The following is an 8,668-nucleotide window of genomic DNA, read 5'->3' as shown; positions in this document are numbered from 1 at the left end:
CTGATTCCCCATATCTGATTCCCTGCCTCTGTTTCCCCGCCTCTGATTCCCCGCCCCTGTTTCCCCATATCTGATTCCCTGCCTCTGATTCCCCAACTTTGATTCCCAGCCTCTGATTCCCCAGCTCTGATTCCCCGCCTCTGATTCCCCGTGTTTGATTCCCTTCCTCTGATTCCCCGCCTCTGATTCACCATCTCTGATTCACAGCCTTTGATTCGCCACCTCTGATTCCCCATATCTGATTCCCCACCTCTGTTTCCCCACCTCTGATTCCCCGCCTCTGATTCTCCATATCTCATTCCCCGCCTCTGACTCCCCATCTCTGATTCCCGGACTCTGATTCCCCACCTCTGATTCCCGGCCTCTTATTCCCAGCATCTGATTCCAGGCCTCTGATTCCCGGCCTCTGACTCCCCGCTTCTGATTCTGATTCCCTGCCTCTGATTCCCCGCCTCTGATTCCGCACATCTGATTCCCCGCCTCTGTTTCCCCAGATCTAATTCCCCACCTCTGATGCCCCAACTCTGATTCCCCGCCTCTGATTCCCCAGCTCTGATTCCCTGCCTCTGATTCTCCACATCCGATTCCCCATATCTGATTCCCCGCCTCTGTTTCCCCGCCCCTGATTCCCCGCCTCTGTTTCCCCATATCTGATTCCCCGCCTCTGATTCCCAACTATGATTCCCCGCCTCTTATTCCCCAGCTCTGATTCCCTGCCTCTGATTCCCCGTGTTCTATTCCCTGCCTCTGATTCCCCGCCTGTGATTCCCCATCACTGATTCACCACCTCTGATTCCCCACCACTGATTCCCCATATCTAATTCCCCGCCTCTGTTTGCCCGCCTCTGATTCCCCGCCTCTGTTTCCCCATATCTGATTCCCCGCCTCTGAATCCCCAACTCTGATTCCCTGCCTCTGATTCCCCAGCTTCATTCCCCGCCTTTGATTCCCCCCGTCTGATTCCCAGCCTCTGAATCCCCGTGTCTGATAACCTGCCTCTGATTCCCCGCCTCTGATTCCCCATCTCAGATTCACCGCCTCTGATTCCCCACCTCTGATTCCCCATCTCTGTTTCCGCACATCCGATTCCCTGCCTCTGATTCCCCGACTCTGATTCCCCACCTCTGATTCCCCAGCTCTGATTCCCCGCCTCTGATTCCCCAACTCTGATTCCCCGCCTCTGATTCCCCAGCTCTGATTCCCCGCCTCTGATTCCCCGTGTTTGATCCCCTGCCTCTGATTCCCCAGCTCTGATTCCCCATCTCTGATTCACCGCCTTTGATTCGCCACCTCTGATTCCCCATATCTGATTCCTCGCCACTGTTTCCCCGCCTCTGATTCCCCGCCTCTGATTCCCCATATCTCATTCCCCGCCTCTGATTCCCCATCTCTGATTCCCGGACTCTGATTCCCCACCTCTGATTCCCGACCTCTTATTCCCGGCATCTGATTCCGGCCTCTGATTCCCGGCCTCTGATTCCCTGCTTCTGATTCTGATTCCCTGCCTCTGATTCCCCATTTCTGATTCCGCACATCTAATTCCCTGCCTCTTATTCCCCACCTCTGATTCCCCATATCTGAATCCCCGCCTCTGTTTCCCCGTCTCTGATTCCCCGCCTCTGTTTCCCCATATCTAAGTCCCCGCCTCTGATTCCCCAACTTTGATTCCCCACCTCTGATTCCCCAGCTCTGATTCCCCGCCTCTGATTCCCCACATCTGATTCCCCATACCTGATTCCCAGCCTCTGTTTCCCCGCCTCTGATTCCCCGCCTCTGTTTCCCCACATCTGATTCCCGGCCTCTGATTCCCCGCCTCTGATTCCCCGCCTCTGATTCCGTGCCTCTGATTCCCCATCTCCGATTCCGCACATCTGATTCCCTGCCTCTCATTCCCCGCCTCTGATTCCCCGCCTCTGATTTCCTGCCTCTGATTCCCAACCTCTGATTCCCCACCTCTGATTCCCCGTGTTTGATTCCCCGCCTCTGTCTCCCCGCCTCTGATTCCCCGCCTCTGATTCCCCAACTCTAATTCCCCGCCTCTGCTTCCCCATATCTCATTCCCCGCCTCTGTTTCCCCGCCTCTGATTCCCCGCCCCTGATTCCCCATATCTGATTCCCCGCCTCTGATTCCCCAACTTTGATTCCCAGACTCTGATTCCCCAGCTCTGATTCCCCGCCTCTGATTCCCCGCATCTGATTCCCTGCATCTGATTCCAAGCCTCTGATCCCCTGCCTCTGATTCCCAACCTCTGATTCCCCACCTCTGATTCCCCATATCTGATTCCCAGCATCTGTTTCCCCGCCTCTGATTCCCCGCCTCCGTTTCCCCATATCTGATTCCCGGCCTCTGGTTCCCCGCCTCTGATTCCCCGCCTCTGATTCCCTGCCTCTGATTCCCCATCTCCGATTCCGCACATCTGATTCCCTGCCTCTGATTCCCCGCCTCTGATTCCCCGCCTCTGATTCCCTGCCTCTGATTCCCAACCTCTGATTCCCCACCTCTGATTCCCCGTGTTTGATTCCCCGCCTCTGTATCCCCGCCTCTGATTCCCCGCCTCTGATTCCCCAACTCTAATTCCCCGCCTCTGATTCCCCATATCTGATTCCCCGCCTCTGTTTCCCCGCCCCTGATTCCCCGCCTCTGTTTCCCCATATCTAATTCCCCGCCTCTGATTCCCAACTATGATTCCCCGCCTCTTATTCCCCAGCTCTGATTCCCTGCCTCTGATTCCCCGCGTTCTATTCCCTGCCTCTGATTCCCCGCCTGTGATTCCCCATCTCTGATTCACCACCTCTGATTCCCCACCACTGATTCCCCATATCTAATTCCCCGCCTCTGTTTGCCCGCCTCTGATTCCCCGCCTCTGTTTCCCCATATCTGATTCCCCGCCTCTGAATCCCCAACTCTGATTCCCTGCCTCTGATTCCCCAGCTTCATTCCCCGCCTTTGATTCCCCCCGTCTGATTCCCAGCCTCTGAATCCCCGTGTCTGATAACCTGCCTCTGATTCCCCGCCTCTGATTCCCCATCTCAGATTCACCGCCTCTGATTCCCCAACTCTGATTCCCCATCTCTGATTCCGCACATCCGATTCCCTGCCTCTGATTCCCCGACTCTGATTCCCCACCTCTGATTCCCCAGCTCTGATTCCCCGCCTCTGATTCCCCAACTCTGATTCCCCGCCTCTGATTCCCCAGCTCTGATTCCCCGCCTCTGATTCCGCGTGTTTGATCCCCTGCCTCTGATTCCCCAGCTCTGATTCCCCATCTCTGATTCACCGCCTTTGATTCGCCACCTCTGATTCCCCATATCTGATTCCTCGCCACTGTTTCCCCGCCTCTGATTCCCCGCCTCTGATTCCCCATATCTCATTCCCCGCCTCTGATTCCCCATCTCTGATTCCCGGACTCTGATTCCCCACCTCTGATTCCCGACCTCTTATTCCCGGCATCTGATTCCGGCCTCTGATTCCCGGCCTCTGATTCCCTGCTTCTGATTCTGATTCCCTGCCTCTGATTCCCCATTTCTGATTCCGTACATCTAATTCCCTGCCTCTGATTCCCCACCTCTGATTCCCCATATCTGAATCCCCGCCTCTGTTTCCCCGTCTCTGATTCCCCGCCTCTGTTTCCCCATATCTAAGTCCCCGCCTCTGATTCCCCAACTTTGAATCCCCACCTCTGATTCCCCAGCGCTGATTCCCCGCCTCTGATTCCCCACCTCTGATTCCCCATATCTGATTCCCAGCCTCTGTTTCCCCGCCTCTGATTCCCCGCCTCTGTTTCCCCATATCTGATTCCCGGCCTCTGATTCCCCGCCTCTGATTCCCCGCCTCTGATTCCCTGCCTCTGATTCCCCATCTCCGATTCCGCACATCTGATTCCCTGCCTCTCATTCCCCGCCTCTGATTCCCCGCCTCTGATTCCCTGCCTCTGATTCCCAACCTCTGATTCCCCACCTCTGATTCCCCGTGTTTGATTCCCCGCCTCTGTTTCCCCGCCTCTGATTCCCCGCCTCTGATTCCCCAACTCTAATTCCCCGCCTCTGATTCCCCATATCTGATTCCCCGCCTCTGTTTCCCCGCCTCTGATTCCCCGCCCCTGTTTCCCCATATCTGATTCCCTGCCTCTGATTCTCCAACTTTGATTCCCAGCCTCTGATTCCCCAGCTCTGATTCCCCGCCTCTGATTCCCCGCATCTGATTCCCTGCATCTGATTCCAAGCCTCTGATTCCCTGCCTCTGATTCCCAACCTCTGATTCCCCACCTCTGATTCCCCATATCTGATTCCCAGCCTCTGTTTCCCCACCTCTGATTCCCCGCCTCTGTTTCCCCATATCTGATTCCCGGCCTCTGATTCCCCGCCTCTGATTCCCCGCCTCTGATTCCCTGCCTCTGATTCCCCATCTCCGATTCCGCACATGTGATTCCCTGCCTCTGATTCCCCGCCTCTGATTCCCCGCCTCTGATTCCCTGCCTCTGATTTCCAACCTCTGATTCCCCACCTCTGATTCCCCGTGTTTGATTCCCCGCCTATGTTTCCCCGCCTCTGATTCCCCGCCTCTGTTTCCCAATATCTAAGTCCCCGCCTCTGATTCCCCAACTCTAATTCCCCACCTCTGATTCCCCAGCTCTGATTCCCCGCCTCTGATTCCCTGCATCTGATTCCCTGCATCTGATTCCAAGCCTCTGATTCCCTGCCTCTGATTCCCAACCTCTGATTCCCCACCTCTGATTCCCCATATCTGATTCCCAGCATCTGTTTCCCCGCCTCTGATTCCCCGCCTCTGTTTCCCCATATCTGATTCCCGGCCTCTGGTTCCCCGCCTCTGATTCCCCGCCTCTGATTCCCTGCCTCTGATTCCCCATCTCCGATTCCGCACATCTGATTCCCTGCCTCTGATTCCCCGCCTCTGATTCCCCGCCTCTGATTCCCTGCCTCTGATTCCCAACCTCTGATTCCCCACCTCTGTTTCCCCGTGTTTCATTCCCCGCCTCTGTATCCCCGCCTCTGATTCCCCGCCTCTGATTCCCCAACTCTAATTCCCCGCCTCTGATTCCCCATATCTGATTCCCCGCCTCTGTTTCCCCGCCTCTGATTCCCCGCCCCTGTTTCCCCATATCTGATTCCCTGCCTCTGATTCCCCAACTTTGATTCCCAGCCTCTGATTCCCCAGCTCTGATTCCCCGCCTCTGATTCCCCGCATCTGATTCCCTGCATCTGATTCCAAGCCTCTGATTCCCTGCCTCTGATTCCCAACCTCTGATTCCCCACCTCTGATTCCCCATATCTGATTCCCAGCCTCTGTTTCCCCGCCTCTGATTCCCCGCCTCTGTTTCCCCATATCTGATTCCCGGCCTCTGATTCCCCGCATCTGATTCCCCGCCTCTGATTCCCTGCCTCTGATTCCCCAACTTTGATTCCCAGCCTCTGATTCCCCAGCTCTGATTCCCCGCCTCTGATTCCCCGCATCTGATTCCCTGCATCTGATTCCAAGCCTCTGATTCCCTGCCTCTGATTCCCAACCTCTGATACCCCACCTCTGATTCCCCATATCTGATTCCCAGCCTCTGTTTCCCCGCCTCTGATTCCCCGCCTCTGTTTCCCCATATCTGATTCCCGGCCTCTGATTCCCCGCATCTGATTCCCCGCCTCTGATTCCCTGCCTCTGATTCCTCATCTCCGATTCCGCACATCTGATTCCCTGCCTCTGATTCCCCGCCTCTGATTCCCCGCCTCTGATTCCCTGCCTCTGATTCCCAACCTCTGATTCCCCACCTCTGATTCCCCGTGTTTGATTCCCCGCCTCTGTTTCCCCGCCTCTGATTCCCCGCCTCTGATTCCCCAACTCTAATTCCCCGCCTCTGATTCCCCATATCTGATTCCCTGCCTCTGTTTCCCCGCCTCTGATTCCCCGCCCCTGTTTCCCCATATCTGATTCCCTGCCTCTGATTCCCCAACTTTGATTCCCAGCCTCTGATTCCCCAGCTCTGATTCCCCGCCTCTGATTCCCCGTGTTTGATTCCCTTCCTCTGATTCCCCGCCTCTGATTCACCATCTCTGATTCACAGCCTTTGATTCGCCACCTCTGATTCCCCATATCTGATTCCCCACCTCTGTTTCCCCACCTCTGATTCCCCGCCTCTGATTCTCCATATCTCATTCCCCGCCTCTGACTCCCCATCTCTGATTCCCGGACTCTGATTCCCCACCTCTGATTCCCGGCCTCTTATTCCCAGCATCTGATTCCAGGCCTCTGATTCCCGGCCTCTGACTCCCCGCTTCTGATTCTGATTCCCTGCCTCTGATTCCCCGCCTCTGATTCCGCACATCTGATTCCCCGCCTCTGTTTCCCCAGATCTAATTCCCCACCTCTGATGCCCCAACTCTGATTCCCCGCCTCTGATTCCCCAGCTCTGATTCCCTGCCTCTGATTCTCCACATCCGATTCCCCATATCTGATTCCCCGCCTCTGTTTCCCCGCCCCTGATTCCCCGCCTCTGTTTCCCCATATCTGATTCCCCGCCTCTGATTCCCACCTATGATTCCCCGCCTCTTATTCCCCAGCTCTGATTCCCTGCCTCTGATTCCCCGTGTTCTATTCCCTGCCTCTGATTCCCCGCCTGTGATTCCCCATCACTGATTCACCACCTCTGATTCCCCACCACTGATTCCCCATATCTAATTCCCCGCCTCTGTTTGCCCGCCTCTGATTCCCCGCCTCTGTTTCCCCATATCTGATTCCCCGCCTCTGAATCCCCAACTCTGATTCCCTGCCTCTGATTCCCCAGCTTCATTCCCCGCCTTTGATTCCCCCCGTCTGATTCCCAGCCTCTGAATCCCCGTGTCTGATAACCTGCCTCTGATTCCCCGCCTCTGATTCCCCATCTCAGATTCACCGCCTCTGATTCCCCACCTCTGATTCCCCATCTCTGTTTCCGCACATCCGATTCCCTGCCTCTGATTCCCCGACTCTGATTCCCCACCTCTGATTCCCCAGCTCTGATTCCCCGCCTCTGATTCCCCAACTCTGATTCCCCGCCTCTGATTCCCCAGCTCTGATTCCCCGCCTCTGATTCCCCGTGTTTGATCCCCTGCCTCTGATTCCCCAGCTCTGATTCCCCATATCTGATTCACCGCCTTTGATTCGCCACCTCTGATTCCCCATATCTGATTCCTCGCCACTGTTTCCCCGCCTCTGATTCCCCGCCTCTGATTCCCCATATCTCATTCCCCGCCTCTGATTCCCCATCTCTGATTCCCGGACTCTGATTCCCCACCTCTGATTCCCGACCTCTTATTCCCGGCATCTGATTCCGGCCTCTGATTCCCGGCCTCTGATTCCCTGCTTCTGATTCTGATTCCCTGCCTCTGATTCCCCATTTCTGATTCCGCACATCTAATTCCCTGCCTCTTATTCCCCACCTCTGATTCCCCATATCTGAATCCCGCCTCTGTTTCCCCGTCTCTGATTCCCCGCCTCTGTTTCCCCATATCTAAGTCCCCGCCTCTGATTCCCCAACTTTGATTCCCCACCTCTGATTCCCCAGCTCTGATTCCCCGCCTCTGATTCCCCACATCTGATTCCCCATACCTGATTCCCAGCCTCTGTTTCCCCGCCTCTGATTCCCCGCTTCTGTTTCCCCACATCTGATTCCCGGCCTCTGATTCCCCGCCTCTGATTCCCCGCCTCTGATTCCGTGCCTCTGATTCCCCATCTCCGATTCCGCACATCTGATTCCCTGCCTCTCATTCCCCGCCTCTGATTCCCCGCCTCTGATTCCCTGCCTCTGATTCCCCAACTCTAATTCCCCGCCTCTGCTTCCCCATATCTCATTCCCCGCCTCTGTTTCCCCGCCTCTGATTCCCCGCCCCTGATTCCCCATATCTGATTCCCCGCCTCTGATTCCCCAACTTTGATTCCCAGACTCTGATTCCCCAGCTCTGATTCCCCGCCTCTGATTCCCCGCATCTGATTCCCTGCATTTGATTCCAAGCCTCTGATCCCCTGCCTCTGATTCCCAACCTCTGATTCCCCACCTCTGATTCCCCATATCTGATTCCCAGCATCTGTTTCCCCGCCTCTGATTCCCCGCCTCTGTTTCCCCATATCTGATTCCCGGCCTCTGGTTCCCCGCCTCTGATTCCCCGCCTCTGATTCCCTTCCTCTGATTCCCCATCTCCGATTCCGCACATCTGATTCCCTGCCTCTGATTCCCCGCCTCTGATTCCCCACCTCTGATTCCCTGCCTCTGATTCCCAACCTCTGATTCCCCACCTCTGATTCCCCGTGTTTGATTCCCCGCCTCTGTATCCCCGCCTCTGATTCCCCGCCTCTGATTCCCCAACTCTAATTCCCCGCCTCTGATTCCCCATATCTGATTCCCCGCCTCTGTTTCCCCGCCTCTGATTCCCCGCCCCTGTTTCCCCATATCTGATTCCCTGCCTCTGATTCCCCAACTTTGATTCCCAGCCTCTGATTCCCCAGCTCTGATTCCCCGCCTCTGATACCCCGCATCTGATTCCCTGCATCTGATTCCAAGCCTCTGATTCCCTGCCTCTGATTCCCAACCTCTGATTCCCCACCTCTGATTCCCCATATCTGATTCCCAGCCTCTGTTTCCCCGCCTCTGATTCCCCGCCTCTGTTTCCCCATATCTGATTCCCG

The sequence above is a fragment of the Narcine bancroftii genome, unplaced genomic scaffold (genome assembly GCF_036971445.1).
Source record: "Narcine bancroftii isolate sNarBan1 unplaced genomic scaffold, sNarBan1.hap1 Scaffold_158, whole genome shotgun sequence".
Classification (NCBI taxonomy): Eukaryota; Metazoa; Chordata; class Chondrichthyes; order Torpediniformes; family Narcinidae; genus Narcine; species Narcine bancroftii.
Note: the sequence above shows the minus strand (reverse complement) of the source record.